Source organism: Nymphalis io, chromosome 4, assembly GCF_905147045.1.
Source record: "Nymphalis io chromosome 4, ilAglIoxx1.1, whole genome shotgun sequence".
In the NCBI taxonomy this organism is placed as follows: Eukaryota; Metazoa; Arthropoda; class Insecta; order Lepidoptera; family Nymphalidae; genus Nymphalis; species Nymphalis io.
In genome coordinates, this window is record NC_065891.1 from 13,454,586 (window position 1) to 13,477,881 (window position 23,296).

The window sequence follows — 23,296 nt, forward strand, 5'->3', positions numbered from 1 at the left end:
GCTATGCTCTAGTTAAGTCTAGGTTTTGAAATAGGTTTAAACATAGTAGATTAAGGCTTAAATTGATTACATAATAGAGATGACGAAAAATAAAGCAAGCGATGACGTAGATCATAGCGACCCACAATACCTAATTATATAAAATAATGTTTAGTCAAATGAAATAAATTATATATGTGATTAAGATAAAATACAAGTACTTAATTATAAATAACTAGCTGACCCTTGCCCACTTCGTTGGGCGGTAAACATTTTTACTTGTGGTGAAATTATGATTGTTGTTCTGTTAGTACTGAGTGCTATGATTTATTTCCTGAAAAAGTCGCGTTGGCCACGACATCCGACTACCACGAAAAAGTCTTTTCGCTTTTCGGGTTAATGTATAGTCTATGACACTCACAAATGATGTGGCTTTTTATTGGTAAAAGAATTTTCAAAATCGGTTCAGTAGATCCAGAGATTACCCCCAACAACCTCATTTGTCATCATTTTTCATTCATCATCAACCCCCAACATATTCATTTTACCTCTTTATAATATTAGTATTGATAAAGTGTACAATCTTACAATAAGAATATATGCTTTAGACGAAATGTCATCATTATAAAAGAACATTTGTTGCGGCTTAACAATAATGTTTTCAGTTTTTGTATATCCATTTTGAGGTTCTTTTTGACATTAAAGTCTGTATTTCAACACCGCTACCACCTAGATACATGCAAGAAGTCCAAAAAAAGTCTCTGGAATTTTTATTTTACAAAGAATATACAAAATAATATACTTGCTATGCATTTACGTTACACATCATGAGTTTTTTTTTATAAATATTATATTTCGTTTATATTCATTTTGCACATCTATGCTTATACATCGCATTAAATTCGGAGCTGTCAACGAATTCAAATTTTTCTCGAAACCGGATTTCCCTAGTTATGGAATATTTGAAGCTCATTACATATTTCGAACTGAAAACGATAAAATTGAATCAGATAAAGGTTCACCAATCACGTGACACGATTGTATTAGCATCAGTTTGTTGTTATTAGGTCGTCTAAATTAGTGGGGATTAGCGTGTGGCCTGCATTGTTGACTTAAACCAGATGGACCGATTTGATGAGTTAATTAAACACGCTCATTATTATAATCAACAGATTGTACAAATAATTAATAATTAATTATACATATATGTATACAAATATTATTATGTCATCGACTGATAATTTAATAAAATAAATTTAATAAAATTTAATAATATATATATATATATATAAGTTGGATAAACATCGTCTTTTTATATATAAAGTATGTAGTAGCTAGTCTATAAACCTGATCATAAACCTATCAGGTTAGGACCTGAGTTGGACCCAGGACGGCTCCAACTTCCAACGCAAGACAAGTTATTCTGTTAAGAAAATTGTTGTAAATTCCTGTAATGTAGAAAAGTGGGCCGTGATATACTCTCATGCCTCGAAAAGCACATACGTATTTAGATTCCATTGGATTATGAGAGTGAGAAACCTCTTCACCTGTTTTCAGCATTTTTGCATTATAATATGTCCCGATGGCTAGTTTCAGAAATCAGCTACCGTGGCCAAAAGTCGGTAGAGTACGTCATTATAATTCCTATGGGCGAACGAAAATCAAACTATACTTTATTCAAGTAGATTTTAACGAGCTTTTTTCAAAAGTTGTAACAAATAAAAAGGTTTAATATTATTCCATGTTTTAAGGTTTTCTGTTCTAAATAACTGAACGGAGATTGAAAAAAAAATATTATACCTCAATTTCTTTAAATTATCTTTACGCGGCTTATGTTACCCACAACGTAACAAGGGTATTAAAATTTTCTTAATTTTGTAAGAAAAAATTGAACGTCGAAAAAATTTGGTCCATTACTTAAGATCACTGCTAGCATATACATAGATATTGCTTACAACGGATACATTTCTACTAAGGGAAATGGTACGGGACTTAAGTATGACATAACAAGAAAATTGCAAACTTCGTACCCTTTCTGGAAATATTCCCTGACATCGGGCTTGGTTTAAAAATTCAACAGTCCGCATCCCGAATAGGATGGGACGGTCGACGGTAAATCTAAATTGAAAATACTGGAAACTACCGCTCAGCTGTATCGGCTGCAATGCTACTTTGGCGAATAAATTATATAGCCATATAATTCATACCATAAATTATATATATAAATAGGTCATATTATATAATACAATAATATACACATGATAAAAAAATTATAATCCGTATTCACTTATGTCCATACAGGACATATAAAGTTAACTGCATCTGACTTTAATCGAACTACTATCCATATTGCGAATGGTGATTCCTGGCGCTTTTTTTTAATTGCGTTTTTCAAATGTTTTTTGTATTCCATATATAAAAAAAAATGTTATTTCAGAAAAATCTATATTATTTAGTATCTACAAAAGCTTAATATGTTTTAAAGTGAGGTTCTTTGAATTTAGTAAATTAATCATAGATTACTGGCAGCGATAATTTTTATCTACTATGAAATAATTGAGCGGCATGGCGACTCTACTTACATTTAAATATTAATTTGACCGTACAGCCGTCATCAATCATACAGCCTAGTTTTTTTTTCTAATCAAACAAGTGTCACAGAGGCAATAAAAATGGTCTGCTTTTAGTATTTATTGCTTGGCGTGATTTTATCAATTAATTTCAAAATATGGAACAAAAAAATTATAAATGGTTCGATTTGTTTAACATTGATTTAAATATTTTTCAAATTTGGAATTCATGCATATTGCATTCGATTTATCTATTTATTAATATTTTTGTCACGACTTATGTGTTTTAGCCGAGATGGCCCAGTGGTAAGAACGCGTGAATCTTAACCGATGAACGTGGGTTCAAACCCGGGCAAGCACCTCTGAATTTTCATGTGCTTAATTTCTGTTTATAATTCATCTCGTGTTTTTCGGTGAAGGAAAACATCGTGAGGAAACCTGCATGTGTCTAATTTCATCAAAATTCTGCCACATGTGTATTCCACCAACCCGCATTGGAGCAGCGTGGTGGAATAAGCTCCAAACCTTCTCCTCAAATAGGGAGAGGAGGCCTTAGCCCAGCAGTGGGACATTTACAGGCTGTTACTTTAACTTTTTTTTTACTTTAAGAAGTATTGTATTATAATATAAGCCGAGATGGCCTAGTGGTTAGAACGCGTGAATCTTAACCGATGATCGTGGGTTCAAACCCGGGCAAGCACCACTGAATTTTCATGTGCTTAATTTGTGTTTATAATTCATCTCGTGCTTGACGGTGAAGGAAAACATCGTGAGGAAACCTGCATGTGTCTAATTTCTTTGAAATTATGCCACATGTGTATTCTACCAACCCGCATTAGAGCAGCGTGTTGGAATAAGCTCCAAACCTTCTCCTCAAAAGGGAGAGGAGGCCTTAGCCCAGCAGTGGGACATTAACAGGCTGTTACTGTTACTGTATTATAATACTACTAGATAGTTTTTAAAATATTTTGCATAGTAAAAATAGAATTGGAGAATAAACACGACACAATTTCAGTATTTCACTGTGCAAAGATACAGACACGGAAATATTTAAATCCAAATGATAACTTGATTGTGGAGCAATGTGCAAGCCCGCTTGCGAACAACAATACATAACATTGTTGTGTTTCGGAAGAATGACTGATCCAGTATAACTACAGATACAATGGACATATAGGTACAGGCAGGTATACAGAGTGGTGACCACATACCATCAGGTGGTCCATTTGACCGCATTTCAGAATTATGCACGTTTTGTCGCAGTAATATAATATTTATAAGTATGTTTGGCGTCCGCTCAGAGTACATTGATATAAGAATTTTCTTCCAACGCCGAATTATAAATAAAATAAAAATACAAGCTATTTTTATAATAATACTTAAATGATAGATTATCATATGATACATGTCACATCTTATCAGTAATCTTCATAGCGGGTTTTAAGACAGTGTTTTCTGTCTTACACTTGAAAGGCTTTGATTTATTAAGAATATTTTGTAACCAGACATATATATAAAGCTAAAATAAATTAGTACGTAAAATTATTGTAAAAAAATACCTATCGCTTTTTCCGCAAATATTATTTTTTTCCTTTTTATAAATTCATATTGAAATAACGTGCTCGTATTTATGAAGCATGACTTTCCGCGCACTGTCTTTGGGGAAATAACAGATGAATTGGAAACACCCTGTTAAACGTTCCGATCACTTTATTGTTGTATTTTTTGCTGAATTAATAAAAGTAAATTATATTTTTCTGTATATATCTTTTATAAGTCAAATAAATATGATACAATAAATAGGACTCTTGCCACCATTGACGTTTCTGCTCTTATTGAGAACAATAGAATTAGTCACGACGATGGCAAGATACCTGATGGATTGACATTAGTTCCCTGGGAAAGAGGACGGGCCATGTTGTAGGACGCAACATGTGTTGACACACTGGCCCCCTCTCATATCAGGGAAACAATGTTAAAAGCCGGAGCTGCCTCGGAAGAAGCTGAAGCGAACGAACGTTACAAATATTCGTCTCTTATTCCAAATTTATTTTTGTTCCGTTTGCAGTTAAAACGTTTGGATCTTGGTGTAATACTGCATAAACTTTTATCAAAAATATTACACCCCGTCTACTTGACTCTACTGGTGACAGGAGGGCAGGTTCACTTTTCGCCTTGAGAATTGGAATTGGATTCAAAGGGGAAATGCTGATAGCATTCTTGCCACCATTCCACGTGGTCATTATTTGTACAGTAACTTTTTTTAAACTTTTATTTGTATTTATTTAAATCTTTTATGTAAATAAAAATATTAATCTTACGTCAAATAAATATTTATACCTTATAATCATGTTACAATTTATACAAATAGATAACTATTTTACATAATTAAATTAAGCATAAAACTATGTACACGAATAGTGTACATAAAAGTGTGTAACCCTATGTTTCTTTTAGCCACTAACTTACATGGATGAAGATATCAATGAACTCGAGAACTATTTTAGTTTTAAATTGCGATATAGGATTGTTTGCGATATAGGATTGTTTAGTATTCTTTGAAAATCAAACCGTTAGAATTTTTTATAGAAGACTTAGCCGCGCGATTCTGAGGCGTAATAATATTGCAGCAATCCAGCACTATGTCCCAAATTGAATCATTATCGTTTTGTTTTACTATATTCTGTATATATTATATTTATAAAATGAATAATAATAAGTATAAACAATAATATTGTATAAGAATACTTATAAGTTGTTATAAGTATATTTTAAAACAAAAATATTAATAATAATAATAAAAGAAACGACTACTAATTTGAGCTAGATATACTTTTTTATAATGTAATATGTAATTCTTTAACTACAAGGTGATGAATGTCTCCTCTTTATATAATATCAATGCACTAATAACCATAGAATCTTCACTGATAACCACTTTTACCTGTCATTACAATGTTTTAACGCTAGAAAGACGGCAAAATTTAGCTACCTACAAAAATGGCGGACAGTCAAATGACTGCTTGTACTTTTATTCACAAAAATATTCATTAAGATAGAAAATATATATGGTGCTATGAAATATTTGCAATTTAAGTTTCGTTATACAGTATTTAGCAGCATTTTTTTACATATAATATTTTTATTAACATTACAAGAACCACAAAGAGGCTTTTTACAAATACATATTTGGTTTGTTTTTTTTTCATTTACTGATATATCACACGCCCGTCTTTTTTTTTATTTTCCGGGATTGGTACAGAAGATCGAGAAGTTTAAGGAGTAGGTTCTACACATGACGACATACGATGGAATTTCGCATTGTGCCCTGTTAATGGTACTAACAATTGCAGTGCGTTTGAAAAGTAAATATTTTGCCAAACTAGTATAGTATTTATAAACGAGCACACAAGATGTGGTACAACAGATTCACAAAGTTTATAGTTTTGAGGCCTACTGTCATCTTTACCTAAGTACGGAAAACTATTACGCACATAATATATGCGAAAAAAGAGATTTGGAATCTATATCAACACTAAGCCAAAATTTTACGCTAAATATATGAGTATTGTTTACAATAAATTGAAAAAATCTGCATTTTACTTTAGTAGAGATTTTTTTCTTTAATTGTCATATTTTCGTGTATTTTGTAACAATATAAGCAACTTTGAATTAATTTATTTCACACATTAGACGTCAAGGTAAATTTATCTTGACGAAGTCATTTTACGGGGACATTTTTTCGCTGCATGCACCATGAAAACATTACAAATATCAATAATCTTCTATTTCTTCGAAAAGTAAGTATCCAGTTATTGTGACCCAGTTGCATATCCGATACTTCTTTTGTGCATTTTTGAATGTTTCTCATAACATAATGTTGATTCGTCAATGAAAAATCTTTATACATCAATTACATTTATTTGAAATTTATTTTGGGATTGAGATGTTAGGCGACCAATTAGAGTTGATTCCGTCTGTGGGACCCACATGGTACCATTTATTGCTGTACAACTGTACTACCAAGTGCTAACATACTGCAAAATCGCTAAGAGTAACAGATACTCTGGGCATTCCTGATATTCAGTGTGCACTATCAGAGTTTGAATTAATAAATTGTAACTCAAAATCGTAATCACTGTTAATTTGTGCATTTTTAGATTCATTTTCTGATTGGTCTTCTGGCAGGTTTTGCAGTAAATGAAGTATTCCTTCATTTTGAAGACTTCAAGATCTTTTACACTAATTTACTTACAATATCCTAAATAAGACGCACAATACGAACTGATATATCGTAGCGAATGACGAATATAAACAAACAAGTCAAAAGTTTACAAAAGTACCCTCACAGTTATTAACATTTTTTTGGTTTATAGCGGTCAAATGACTGTTGCTGTCTTTGTAGGTATATGAGTGCTTTAAAAAGTAAACAAGTAAACTATGAATGTTTTGATCACGTATTTATTCTTTATTTAGTCTATTTGAAATAAAGAAAGTCACAAATTATTGAAAATTTGATTAAATATACAATAAGTTTTGAAATAAATAAACTTTTAAATTAAAAAAACAGTCAAATGACTGCTTACGTCTTTCTAGTGTTAAATAATTTGGCGTACTTGAGTATACTTGAAAATTTAAAAAAAAATTGTATTGTAGGCAGACTAGCTGGCCGCCTGATGGTAAGTGGACACCATCGCCTTTTATATTATTATTAGCACTCGCGCTATAAGAATTAATATATGATTAGTGGTATAATATATGATGAGTGGGTAGTACCTACCCAGACGGGCTTGAACTAAGCGCCACCACTAAGGGCATAAAAAAATACTTCCTGTATTGAACTCTAAGAAAGTAAGTAGTCCATTATTTTTCGAACAATGTATACTGTCTCTAGATATGAAGTGCATAATATTTTTAAAATATTTAAGATGAAATAATGTCGAATCAATATAGCAGTGCTATTCTGTGAAGATTCACTTCATTATTCCCCGTAAAATGTTGACAACCGACACTTTCTGACATTTCACGATTGATTTCTGCGGTAAGTCTCGAGTTGTTTCTTACAAAATACATCAATTAGCACAGTTATTTAATATATTATGTATATAGAAATAAAAGATAATTCAAGCAATATTCAATTTTTTCAAATTTTTACTGTTTTCTTTTGAACTATTTTACTTATTAATGCATTTTTAAGCATTTTTTAATCATTTTTAATTCAAATCTCTCCGCCATGTCACGGCAAGCACCAAAAGTTTAAAGCAGCTTAAACGATTCTATATTTAAAAAAATACTTTAAGCCGAGCGTGAAACTGTAAAACCGCTTAATGCGCTCGAGCCGTGAGTCGCATGAAAAGTTGACAATCCTGTATAGAGGCATCCGTCCAGTATGTTAGACAGGTACACATCTTATCCAATGAATATATAATAATAGCTTCGCCAAATTAGTATTTCGAGCTTTTTATTTATTCATTCATATATATTTGTCATTATTATTTTCTTGCAATTTTATTTTAGAATTGTCATCCTAACTATATTTAAGTGGTTTTCCGTTTTGAACGTCACACCACTTTACGGACTTTTTTTTAAATCAAAAAGGTTTATTTTAAGCAGACACTTCGTGTTCAAAATATTATTTACGTAAGTTATTGTTACCTTTTTTGTATTCCATGTTAGTGAAAATGGTGGTTTTATCTGTCTATTTAAATATGTTATTTTTAGCCGAAGTAACAAAAAGTTATTAATTATCGATTTAAAAAAAATGTTAACCGTTTCATGATATATGGAACGTTTATCTTCGTGTTCGTGTTCTAAGTTCCAATTTCGTTAAATATCCTTGAACTTGAAAGCTGATAGACTTCAGATCAAATATTAGCTCGAAATTTAATTTGTACCTCATCACAACCAAGTTAACTGGCCCATAAATTGTCAAAATCATCAAAAACATACGATTCTCTGTGGTAGGGCTTTGTGCAAGCTCGTCTCAGTAGGTACCACTCACACATCAGATATTCTACCGCAAAACAGCAGTACTTGTTATCGCTGTGTTCCGGTTTGAAGGGTGAGTGAGCCAGTGTATAGGCACAAGGGTCATACCATCTTAGTTTCAAAGGTTGGTGGCGCATTGGCAATGTAAGCGATGGCAAACATTTCTTACAATGCCAATGTATATGGGCGTTGCTGACGATTTACCATCAGGTGACTCATTTGCTCGTCCACCTACCTATACTATAAAAAAAAATCTTTTATAGCTTACTCTTGTCGCTTGCTAGTGTGACGTCAACCTTAATCTTGGTGTGCTTTAAAAAAATCTACGCAACTTTTGTTATGTTCGAAAGTATTACAAGAAAGAAAGTTAAAGTAAAGTAAGATTTCGTGTCTTCTTTAAATCTTTTATGAAAACTATATAAAAAATTACTATTTTGGTATCTAGTGGTTACATATAAGGGCGCAGATTCCGAAGTCCTGAATTCAAACCCCAGGTGGGGCCAAATAAAAAGTTATTGGGTTTTCTGTCGAAAAATTCTAAGTAGCAGTCCGAAGTCTAGAATTGAAACTATGTATACCTCCGTGCCTCGGAAAAAACGTGAAGCCGTTCGTTTTGCGACTGAAGTCTTCGCTGCCATGTCGCGTTTACTGTTCCATGCCGTGCCGTTATAAGAGTGAGGAAAAAAAAAAGCGTGTCTGTGTTGGTGCACACACTTGTGCACTATAAAATATCCTGCGCAGTTGGCTAGTCTACTTGAGATTGTTCACCGTGATGAAATCAGTCAGGAGTACATCATCATCAGTATGTACGTATAAACCATTTCTTACATCGTCAACACGCAGCCAACTACCCGATCCAATGTCTAAGGTCCCTGTATAATTTAAATGACTCACTTGCTCTTCGAACTGTAACACGACAAACACTAAATGCTTTTGTGTGGCGGTATAATAATGTGGTTGTACGAACAGGCCTCAATGCAGAAAGGTCTTACACCGGTAAATAATCGTTCATATTTGTTATTAAATATAATAAGAAAAACTTCGTATAATTCTTCCGATAACACCATTCATTAAGTTAGTCAAATACAAAATGTCATGAATGATATAAATAAGAACCTTTATAACTAAGTTAGTATTAGTTTTAATTCTTACAATATGAACGCAATTAATCCAACTTAAGTTTAACATAATTACTTCTAAATTTTAAAATGGCGAATAATGTAGGGCGTTCACTCCACTGTTATTTCATTTAGTTTCACCATCATTTTAAATCGTAAAGGTTTTTGACCGATCCGTCATTACCCGGTCAAGATAATATGGACGGGACAAAAGGGTCCGAAAGCATATGAATTTATAATAAATTGGACGCTAAGCCTCTCTCTAGGGGGTTTCAGTGGCAGATTTTATTCGCTAATACATAACCTGTACGAGGGATTTACAAAGCTAAACATTATACTGGATGAGACCGATAAACAACCAGTTCTTGTTTTTATTTATCGAAATAAAAATATTAATTTTTTCACAAATTTATTAAATAATTCTTCATATACTGGGGTTTTCTTCTCATATATATTGTGTTTTATTGATATAATATTTCATGACATATTTTAATAATAAATCAAGATATACATCGACTTGACTATTAAAGAATTTCGGATCATTTTATAATTATGTAGATTTAACATAATAAAACTCAAAGAATGACAAATGAAAAAAAAATTCAAAGTGTTCCCTAGTTCGTTAACGGAACATAAAAAAATATAGTCTTGCACAAAATGGGGAACAAATACAATAAAATATAGCGAAAGCAACTAGCGCTTATTTGGCGTATTTGAGTCTAATGTAAGGATACATCGTGATTGTAGTACAGGGCCCAGCGTTACCCAGTTCTCTTTAATCGACTCTAATAATTGCTTAAAGCGCTAACACTCTGCTTAGAAAAATCACCAAGCATACGGTTTTATGAGTATGGTGGAACGGCATGAAAATATAAAATTGTTATAATTACGAAACAACTTGCAGACTTTTAGTGTAAGTTTATTCAACTTCAAATACAACCAGAAAATCAGTTTTAACGTTACCTCTCTTTTTATAAGCTTTTAAGAAGTGACGTCACCACATAAATTTTCACAACATTTAAACAATCATAATATATCCTAATATAAAGATTTCGAATTTCAGTTCAGTAAATAACAAATATGACAGAAATAATAATTGGTAGCAATAATAATCATAAATTCCAATTATAAGATTTATATCAACAGTTATTTATATCAAGTGTTGGTAGGAGTTAGCAGTAACAAGTGTCAATAATGTTGTCGTCTAGACCGAATTCGGCCACAGGGCATGAGATATTATCCAACTGCGCAGGACATATTTAATGCACATGTGTTTGCGCAAACATAGATGCACTCTCTATTCCCTCACTCTCATAATCTGATGGGATCGTAGCCCAACACAACCAGAAAGTGTTCAGGCGCAGGACGAACGGCTTTACGTGCTTTCCGAGGCACGCGTGTGTACATATTAATGAGAAATAAAGTTTTTTTAACCCGACATACTTCCAACTACCAGGGTCCGGGCTGCTACTGAGAATTTTCGTCAGAAAAACTCACTAACTTTTTTATTGGCCCAACTTGAGATTTGAACCCAGGACCTCGGGATCTGCAGCAACTGGCTGCTACGCTAACGGTTACGGATTGATTCTCGACGGACAATTGTTTACATATGTCATTGAGAATATAATCGCTGTATAATCGCTGGGTATTTGTATTTGTTTTGTTTCTATTATACGAACCGTCCTCGTAAGTTGTGGGTGACAATTTTCCTATCTATTTCTATTATACACAATATAAGTGAAATATCAATCATCAAAATATCTCTTATGCGATCTTCCGACGTAGACGCTCACTAAAAACGGATTTTACGCAAATCCAAATTACATTTTTCTTCTTATCTACCCGTGTGAAGCCGGGACGATCATCTAGCATATAAAGATTAAAAATAAGGGGCATAAAATGAGTTTCAATTCTGTCTAAAATATAATGTGTTACAATAACGTAACTAAAAAAGGATACGTATTTAACAGAAAAACGATTAAGTTATTAACTTTTTTAGTTAAAACCGTATCCATTACTATTAGGTCTTTGAATTTTATGTATCCCATCGTTAACGAGAAAACAATGCAGGTAGGGTCCCGTAAAGTTGCAGCACCACTTACGAGTGCCTCATAAAAAACGACCACCGAGATAATGGATTTCATCCCTCAATGGATGATTCCTTTCCACGTTAGGATCCACTCTGATGTTTTTGAAATTAATATTTCTATATTTAATCTCTCGCACATATATTTTAATTGTGCTGTACAAAAAGCTTTTATGAATATTATAGCCGTTGGTTTTGAATCCGTGACCCATAAATGATATTTGTAAAGCGTATAAATTAGACAGTCTTATTTTGATTTTTTATTATTGTTTTAATATATAAATAGGCCTTTTTAATATTATTACAATATTAGATAATTGAATACACTTGAAAGGTAATAAATTATTTATTATTGAGTATAAAATTAATGTCAGGTTTACAAAAATATCGTATTTGTCTTAATCATATGACATTTTTCGTGTCGTGAAACTCGTTCGAAGTTTAAACTCGTGTAAAATTAATTTCACATTGCCCCAGGGACCAGATAAGTGGTTTTAACGTTTAATGATAGGCGACGACATTCGCCGGATTAAATTTCGGCTGCCTTAATAGTGTTTGTCAGGTTTCGACGAGAGTTAGAATTACCCACCTTAACGGCTTTGAATCAATGTTTATATCATTAATCTAAGCTGTTTCGCTTTGCCTTTAACATCATTGTTGTTGCTTGTTTTGCTTAATAATCGCCAAAATATATATTGGTGATAAGTATTATATAGAGCCATGGGTTTGTTAGTCCTTCTATCGTTAAAGCAGCATAGCGTTTTATTATGTATTAAATGTTTGCTAATTACAAAACAAACGTGTCTTAGGTATTATTATAATTATTAAATAGTATTTCAGTCACGTTATTATGTATTTAGATATATGTAATTGTAACGTAGCCATAAAAGATGAATATTATGTAATAAATAAAGGTAGCTCAACGTTATTTTTGATCACATATGTATCAATGTACATTTTCAAAATTAATTAAAATATCATCAAATCATCAATCGAATGAAAATTGATAATTTTGATTTGAACTTTTTAGGGATATACCTTTATGCATAAGAGTAATATTTTATTTTATTTGTTAATATTTAAACATTTTTCAGGTACTAAAATTATAAGTAGGTTTCATAGACTATCAGTTAAAGATCGCAATCGCATCACGAATTCAATACACGTCCCTTCTATCTGATCAGGCAATAATACGAGCTTGTAGTTGAGCTATCCGCACAAAGGGAGTCAAATTGAAAATATATATGCAATTTCCTTTGGAACATTTGTCTAACTTAAATGGTATGGTTTCGCTGTGTCTCGTAATGGCTGGCTTTTGTCTTGAGAATTGCAGCTAAACGTTTTAAGTATTTTTGAAAAGTCAACGTTAAAATTTTGTTCTCTTTGTTACAGCTAAGCTTGGAATTGAATTTCGATATGTACGTAAAGAGTTATGGGCTGAAATTTAATAAAATGTATAGTCTTTTATTGAGGATCTTTGGATCGGGTATTTTTGTGATAGTTATAAAAGGTTGTGTGAAACTTTTTTTTATTAAAGAATTATTTTGCTAAAACAAATTAATTAGATACATTGATTGAAAGGAATCATGAAAAAAATATCTAACATAATATTATTTGATAATAAGACAGATGAACAAAAGTATTACAAGATTTTTAGTTATATCTTACTAATGAACCTTGTATAGCGGGTGAATAACAATACTTATTCATTTCTTTCTATCATCAGTACTTTGACATTAGACAAGAATAAGACAAAGCATTGTTTAACTATATAATTAGGGGTTTAATGTAATTTGAATAAATTACGAAAATCTATGAACTCAAAAGTTACTGTATGTAAATGTCCCACTGCTCAGCTAAAGGCTTATCTCCTTTTGAGTGGAAGATTTCGAGGTTATTTTTACAAAATGCTTCAAGCCACTTGTACCCGACACATAATTTTGATCCGATACATGTAGGTTTAAGCCGAGATGGCCCAGTGGTAAGAACGCGTGAATCTTAACCGATGATCGTGGGTTCAAACCCGGGCAAGCACCACTGAATTTTCATGTGCTTAATTTGTGATTATAATTCATCTCGTGCTTTACGGTGAAGAAAAACATCGTGAGGAAACCTGTATGTGTCTAATTTCACTGAAGTTCTGCCACATGTGAATTCTACCAACCCGCGTTGGAGCAGCGTTGTGGAATAAGCTCCAAACCTTCTCCTCAAAAAGAGGAGAGGAGGCCTTTAGCCCAGCAGTGGGACATTCACAGGCTGTTACGGTTACGGTTACATGTAGGTTTTGTCATGAAGTTGTTCTTCAGTGTCGAATACGAGATTAATTATAAACACTAATTACGCACATAAAAATTTCGTGGTTACCACGGCTTGCACCCGCTATTTTCTGTTTTGATTCCGACGTTCTAACTACCCGGCCATCTCGGCCGAGGTCAACAAATATGTATTATGTCAAACGAAATACACCATCTGGTTCCCGGGCTACGTGGGAACAAAACAAAAGTACCAAAGATACAGTGAAATACAAATCGTTCAACCGTAATAAATAATAGTCTAATAATTTAAAAATATGAGTATGTGTTTCGCCCAGCTTGCTATAAATTGTTATGTCATACCCATAAGTATTTAAAAATATTTTGTGGGACAAACAAGTTTGTTACGCAATACAATGCGTATTCCTGTGTTAGGTTTTTGGTAAGGCTTTGTGCAAACCATACTAGGTAGATACCACCCATTCATTATATATTCTACCGTCAATCAGCAATACTTTGTGCTTTTGTGCTCCAGTTCGACGGGTGAGTAAGCCAGTTAAACTACAGGCACAAGGTACATAACATCTTAGTTCTCAAGCTTGGTGGCATATTGGCGATACTCTTGTCTATAAGCGGTAGTAACGACTTACTATTAGGTGACCCACTTGCCCACCTAATATAATAAAAAAGGACTCTGCGCGGAGCGAATGAGTTCCACCCACTCATCAGTCATTGGCCTATTAATAAATTATACATCTTTAACAAAAAAATTGATAAATAAGGTTTATTACACAATAAAGACTCTATAATAATAAAGAAGCATGGAGTTAGTATTCGTTAATCTACATGCAGGATAAATAATAAATGTATTTAATTAAAATCTCAATGTAAATTAGTTAAAAAGAATAATAATTGAGTTTCTTCTCGGTTCTCGGTTGATCGACTTTCGAACCGGTGATCGGTTAACATTACATTTGACTGTAACAATACTATTAAAAATTGCTTTTATGAGTCTTATGATAATAAATATTTCAATTTTGATTTGATACATAGCCAAAGATAATTCCAATAAATGAATAACACCTCCAGTCGAATTTTTGGAGTTGATATACAGGTTTTCTAAAATTATATAATATAAAATAATATAGTAGAAGATATTATAATTTTGCGAGTTAGTGAATGTTAACCATCTAAATAAGATGTTCTAGTGATATTGTACGCAGTTTTGTTTTTTTTTTTTTTATAGAATAGGAAGGTGGACGAGCATATGGGCCACCTGATGGTAAGTGGTCACCAAACGCCCTTAGACATTGGCATTGTAAGAAATGTCAACCATCGCTTATAGCCAATGCGCCACCAACCTTGGGAACTAAGATTTTATGTCCCTTGTGCCTGTAATTACACTGGCTCACTCACCCTTCAAACCGGAACACAACAATATCAAGTATTGCTGTTTTGCGGTAGAATATCTGATGAGTGGGTGGTACTTACCCAGACGAGCTTGCACAAAGCCCTACCACCAGTAAATTGTGCATAACGAGATGAATTAATATCAAATCTTGCGAGTTCAGCTATATAGCTAAACTACCTACTCCTTGCGTTTTTATCTATTTTAACGTTACTGGTCTCTCCTCTTGGGTTGTAGTTTGATTTTATATATTTACTCAATTAATGGACTGTATAATGTACTAAGGTTTTTTTTTTTAAGTTGGGCTAATAGTTCCAATGTCCTACAAACAAACTCTTTTGTTTTATATAATAGTATGGATAGATTTAATTACAAGTACTCACCCTAATTTTGTATAACATCACTATATTCTATCAAACGTTTAAAATCTTTTTCAAAGCTTTTTAATTTTTCTTCAAATAATTATAAGTTTAAATTTATACTTAACATTTAGGGACATTTAAGTACTTAAGTAGGCAGTGGTGATTCAGAAACAATAGGACTAAGTTAAGCTAAACTTGCAAAATTCTTAACGTCACTATTGTTTATTGAATTTTCATCCTTATTACTATCATCATAAGGTTTTATTTGCTGTGGTAGTTAGAAAATTTGTGCTCTTTTAATGTCAAATGAAGGAATGTTTTGTCTAAAGCCACCGTTCGTCCCAAGAACGCTTTTCAGTTTGTCTGTCCCCATTTGTGTGTTTGTCGTGCGCTAGACCACCTTCAGCTGTTTACACTGCTTCTTAGCGCGCAGCTGTTTTGAATGAAATTACTTAGTCCTGTAACTGGTTTAACGAGTTCGTTTTTTTCAGGTTGTTTTCAACTTTAGTGTCACAGAAGATCAAGTTATTTGGAATAAGTAATGAATATGTCATGCGTTATGTAACATTTCCGGATAGTGGCATAATTAGCACATAATTCGCTTTATAAAGATAACCTACTTACACGGGGGGTAGAGCTTTTCACAGGTGTTAGAGCTTTGTGCAAGCTCGTCTAGGTAGGTACCACCCACTCATCAGATATTCTCCCGCAAAACAGCAGTACTTGTTATTTTTGTGTTCCGGTTTGTAGGGTGAGTAAGTCAGTGTAATAACAGGCACAAGGGATATAACATTTTAGTTCCCAAGGTTAGTGGCGCATTGGTGATGTAAGCGATGGCTAACATTTCTTACAATGCCAATGTCTATGGGCGTTGGTAACCCCTTACCATCAGTTGGCCCATATGCTCGTCCGCCTTCCTATTTTATAAAAAAAAAACCCTTTCATGTGTCTGTTTGTTTATATGTTTGCGTTAAGCTCAACAGTGTAATTACAGAAACAAGGGATGCAAATGCCACTATCTATGGGCGTTGGGCACTTACCAGGTAACCCATTTGCTCGTTTGCCATTTACCTATACTTTAAAAAAATTACAGGCGGATCTGAATTCGCTCTTGTTTTAATAATTTTATTTCAATAAAAAAACTATTTTCGTATGTTAGAAACTGTATGTCCTTTTCTGTGTTCTTGAAAACGTATATATAAAATATCATAGCAATTAGTTAAGTAATTAAGACGTGAATCGTAACAAACAAACACACTCATAATATTAGTAATGATGTGGTCTTCACGGGACGCCCGGCAGGTATAACAAAATAGCAGATTAATGTAATAGAATAAAGTACATAAATAAACAGAGTATCATTGGCAAAATACATTGACTGGCGTACGTGCAAGAAACATCAATAAATACACAGATTAATACTCAGTAGTACAAAATTAAGCTCTTCGAGTAAATTAATATATCCAAAATTTAGAGGATGATTTAAATAACTGTTCACATTATCACATGTAATTGAAATAATAACTCATTACCGAGGCAGCGAAGGATGACAGTTTGAATCTGTACATGCAACTCTAACTATTCGAGAATCTAATTAGTGTATATAATACATTTCCTACTCTGTGGCGGATAATCGTAAGTATTATGAGGATATCTGCCAACTTGACTGATCAAACACAAACACATTTACAATAATATTTATTATTATTTTCATAGGTGAAGCTATATGTAGCTTAAAATTAAATTGCACACGGTACCTTTACAATTTCAGTAACAGCCTGTGAATTTTCCATAGCTGGGCTAAGGCCTCCTCTCCCTTTTTGAGGAGAAGGTTTTGGAGCTTATTCCACCACGCTGCTCCAATGCCGTTTGGTGGAATACACATGTGGTAGAATTTCAGTGAAATTAGACACGTGCAGGTTTCCTCTCGATGTTTTCTTTCACTGTCAAGCACAAGATGAATTATGATCACAAATCAAGTACATGAAAATTTAGTGGTGCTTGCCCGGGCTTGAACCCACGATCATCGGTTAAGATTCACGCTCTCTTACCACTGGGCCATCTATTCGTGACAGTTTCTACCGCTTTTATTTTAACTATGTTTATTAGGCTTACCGATGCAGCGTCTGCGGTCAATACATATCTCAGTAGCAAAAAACGACTCGATCACAAGAATAGTAGATGAATGTAGTGTTTTTTTTTTAAATATTTAACATTTTGTTCTAACGTGACGCTTACGTTGCAATGGTTCAAAATAGCTAAAGAATCGAGTCAAAATGTTTGAATGTCGAATAAGAGGTCAATAGCCAGACATCTACGTTTTAAAGAGACCAGTAGATTTCTATATTAAGCATCTTCGTAATTAAATAAAACACTACAAAATGAATAATCATATAATTATACTTATTTAAGTTGACCCTTAGAAGTATTTAAATCGAATTTGAAAACCTATAAAAAATCTGACTAAGTGAGTGGACATTGGTTAAATTATAATTCACCTTATTACATATTGAACTAGTTCATATACTTTATTTATAAAGAAATCTTATACACGTTTCTTGATGTATACGGTTCTCATCATGATGCAGCGAATTTGCGAAAACACGTCGCTCATATTCAAAGCCTTTATCTTACATAAAATGTAAGTAAAACTAGACCATTCAATATTAATAGCGTTATAATTTTACGTAATGCTATTGATAAATAACCCTTAAGGCTAGTTGAATTTCATACTTCAAATACAAAATCTCAATCACAAATTCTTACATAGTAACAATATGTTTCATCCTATCATAAAATGAAACGGTTACACTTCGCATAACCGTCCCCATTGTAGTCTGTAACACGAGAAACAACCGACTTTACGTATCGTCTCACGTTTAAAATCGCAATAAAAGAAAACAGCTTGGAAGCAAAACGTAAACGCGAGTTCCCATGTCTGCCTCGCTTCGGCCTAGCCCGTTAGAATTCGTCTAAACATTTACCTTTCAGAGCAAAACATAGGAATCTGAACTCTATTATTAAATACATAAAGTCTTATATTAAAAATTGTAGTACAAGTGCAAATGTATGAATATTGAATGAAGTTATTCGTACCTACAGTGAATTTCGTATGCCGTTTGTATTGCAGCGAGAGTCCTGACGTCCTATTGTGCTTAGTGCACACAGGAGGTAAAAGATTGCATTCTTTTTTACTTAAACTAGCCAAATAAGAGTTTGAAATGTAGTACTGAAAAAGTATCTTTAAATTTTAAACGAAATTTAGTTGAAGGCATGGAATTGAATAAAACGTACGTATTTCAAATAACAGATAATACATTATTCGAAAGCCAAACAGAGAATTATAGTTCTAATGAGAACTATTTAAAAGTTTCAAATGACGACGTCATATATAGCCCCAAAAACGATGCGTGTGTTCTTGTTTCTATGACGTAACGACTTGCAGTTACAACTACATGAGTATTTTAAAGTAATATTAGTACATTCCTCATAAAAATGAATACCTTCTTCTACATATGTTCCCCTACTAACATATATTACAGTGCATAAATGTCTGTGCTAACACGGTTGCTAACTATTCTCACATTCTCACAGACTGATATGCCAACTGAAGATAAATCGAATGATTCCAAAATCCGAGTTGTGGCCATGAATTTAATGACAAAAAAATCAGTAAGTTTTAGTAGTCCGACTCAGTATTCAAATCTGAAACCTCGAATCTGCAGCCTTATAAGGTTGGCTATTGCCTTCATTTATATAATATAATACAATACTACACATGTTTTTTATTTAACTAAATTAATTATAATTACTTTTATTGTTCTTACATTATTTTAGCTAAAACAATAATTAAAAAAAATATTCAAATTCATCTTTCTACGTAACGTTGGAGAAAATTATGACTTTAGTTTAATCGCTTCTTATCTACATTTATATACAAAGCAAAATACAAGAGTTTAATCAGAGATAATATTCAAGAACACAAAGACAATTCCGCATAACAATATTATGGGAATACGAACGGACAAAAACCGTAACGAGGAACTCGTTTTGTGCTTCGAGAAAGGCGCAAAGCCGCAACGTAACTTTGTAACTATGCTGGTGTATTGTATTCGGGATAAATACTTGAAACTATTAAAGTTACTTGCCCTTTTTTCGCTGGTAAAACGCATTTACACATTTCAGCTACATGAGGGAGTATGGGGCACCCAAAAGTGGTGAAATATCCACTAAGGAACCAGTGATGCCCACTCCGTTTATCCCGTATGACAATTTTTTTTTATAGAATAGGAAAGCGGACGAGCATATGAGCCACCTGATGGTAAGTGGTCACCAAACGCCCTTAGACATTTGCATTGTGAGAAATGTCAACCATCGCTTACATAACCAATGCGCCACCAACCTTGGGAACTAAGATTTTATGTCCCTTATGCCTGTAATTACACTGGCTCACTCACCTTTCAAACCGGAACTCAACAATAACAAGTACTGCTGTTTTGCGGTAGAATATCTGATGAGTGGGTGGTACCTACCCAGACGAGCTTGCACAAAGCCCTACCACCAGTAATAATTTAATATATTAAAGAGTGTGTGAGCGTGTTTACAAATATTGTGAATAATATAAATTATTTGACGAACGTCTAAACGATTGTCGTAATTCCGCTACAATACTGACAGTCTAAAAATACAACAGAAGCACTTATATAATGAATAAAAAAAATATGTAGTAGAATTAATATAAGTAAACATAGCAAGTGTTATGATAAATAACAAATCAATGTTTAAGTAAATTAGAAAGGGTATTCGCGAGATTGTCAAAAACAAATTAAATAAGAATATTTCGACAAATATTTTAAAAATGCACGTATTCATGATATAAAAATAAAATTAATGCACGTATTATTCGTTAAAAGTGATACAAGATAACCCTTTTAGATCTATAATGTTTCAAAAAAAAGCTACGTATAAAAAAGTAACATTGGTACACTTAAAAAAAGGCGATTTATTCCTATCACTGATTTTCATTTCTTTCCATAAAATACTTTTAAATGAGAATTATTGTCTATTGTCAAAATGTTTTTTTATAATAATAAAATATCTATAGAAGGCGAGTACAATGTAAAGATGGCATGGCAATGCAAGTATTGCTTCTACATATAATTTCCTTTACTTTGATAATATTGCGTAGTGAGAGCATTTCTTGTTCTCGTTTTAAATATGTATTAACAATAACTTTTATTCTGAAATAAATAGTTTAAAGCTGACTTCGAGCAAAAGGCTTGTAATGAACGTATTGTATGCTTGGAAGTCGATAAAGTTTGATAAGTTCTGTAGGGCTATTCTGAAAGAACAAACTCGGAACTTACCATAGAAAGAGGTCGTAAACGTCAGAAAATGATACGCGACATTGACCATAATAATTATAAGATTTCAAGAATACAATCATCAAAATACAATATCATCATAAGTCGGTTATTAACATTTCACAGGTGTGTCATAAAGTTAGTTCTTACAGAATAGCACTGTTGACAAAAATGATTTATATAGAAATATCAGAATCGTTTCATTTACATAATTTAGAGCATAATCTTCTATGGTATTTAAGCGACTGATGAATTGAACCGTATAAAATTTATAGCGTCGAAATGTACCCGTTGTTAGAATGCATGAATCTAACATTTATAACTACATAGAAATCTCCCATAGAAATTATTACAAAAGTTTATATGTATCTAACAGTATAATTATAGGCACAATAACATCTTAGTTCCCAAGGTTGGTGGCGCTATAAATTGATGACCACGATCAGGTGGCCTACATGCTCGAACACCTACGTATAAAAAAAAACAAATATAAGCTAAATCGCTAAAAAACAAATTAAACAAAGCTTACTTCTCTATAATATTATTATAAAAATCTCAAATTACGACATTAAATGTATATTAAAATTCTGGGCTAAAGACCTCCTCTCCCTTTTTTGAGGAGAAGGTTTGTAGCTTATTCCACCACGCTGCTCCAATGCGGGTTGGTGGAATACACATGTGGCAGGATTTCAGAAAAATTGGACCCATGCAGGTTTCCTCACGATGTTTTCCTTCACCGTAGAGCCTGAGATGAATTATAATCACAAATGATTGAATTATAATAACAAAAATACTTTCGAAATATTTTATTTCCCGGATTTAAGTCATCGTATTCACTCCATCACTGTATATAAAAAAATATTTTTCCTAGTTTCACTCGAAATTACTTCAAATAATATATGTACATAGCCCAGATAGCTTGATATCATTAAAAGGTCGTAATGGAATTCTTTTGATGCTACGAGTATTTAATTTTCCATTTCATTCATATGAAAATGAAACGGCTTATTTTTTTAAGATTGAATCCAGTCAATTATTCCTGTTAAGAGAAATAAGGTATTGGAAATATGAATACGTAAATATATAACGAAAGTATTTTACTTTGTCTCTCGAATTCAAACAGATAGAATCTGGAATCGAATATTTTTATGTCAACAATTCGCTGTGTGAAAAAACACCACGGTGAATTTGTTTTCAATATCAAAACGTGGATGTGTTGCTTTGTTTGATAGTAAAAGAAATCCTGAATTGTTTGCCCGCGATAGCATACATCGTATCGATGCTAAATATTTGCGTTAATGGTCCAGTTGAGTTACACTAGACGTCAATATGTTTTGTAGAAAAAGAATTGTTTTACAACATTTTTTCTAAAATGAAATTCATTTTTCGGTTGGCAAAATGTTTTTTTTTATTCGTTTCTCATTGGTTTTATATGTGAATGTGAGTTTGTTTGTGAGTTTTCTGTGAAAAAATACAAATATGTATTCAAAAATATTAAACCTACGTTCAAATATAAAAAAGAATAACTTTATTTATATAATTATAATATTGGGATTATGTGTAGTGATTTGTTAAATTTTAATATAGTTCTCTAATTTCACCTTGTGATTTGAAGCAAATATTTTCCTAAAATTGACAATCAAGACATTGACATTATAAGAAATATTAACTATCCCTTATATCGTTAAATTTGAGACATTATGTACATATACTATGCTATGCTTAGATACCCTTCAAATTGAAAAAATATCACCCACAACTGATCATATAACTCATCATATGACTGATATGTATTTTGTTTAATCTATTGATATATACATAGAATCATTTGTGTATATTTTATAAACGACCATTATATGAGAAATCGTGTTTGTTTATATAACAATATAAAGCGAAGCTGTTTTATTTATATCTTGCATGAAAAGCAAATCGAAGTTTGCATTCCATCCGCAACGCGATTGCTTCTTCGGATTGTGGAATCGCGGAAATAATGGCCCGATGCAGTTTCGTTTCATTTTGTCTTATTCTATTTTATTTTCAACATCCGTTTTTGCGATGCAACATAAGGAAATGCAATGCGTCTTCTATCATAAAACTGTGATAAGTTTTATGAAGCTACTTACAAATATTTATATGAAGGTATTTGTGTAGTTGCTCTTTCATTGTATAT

The 23,296-nt window shown here is 32.6% G+C and overlaps 2 protein-coding genes across 4 annotated transcripts in view; one reads left to right on the forward strand and one right to left on the reverse strand.

The window, feature by feature from the left end:
* Nucleotides 1–23,296, forward strand: part of LOC126768150 (tumor suppressor candidate 3) — a 534,937-nt gene that overhangs the window by 315,909 nt on the left and 195,732 nt on the right. The gene's annotated exons all lie outside the window — the stretch shown is intronic.
* Nucleotides 1–23,296, reverse strand: part of LOC126768130 (exocyst complex component 7) — a 287,887-nt gene that overhangs the window by 7,560 nt on the left and 257,031 nt on the right. The gene's annotated exons all lie outside the window — the stretch shown is intronic.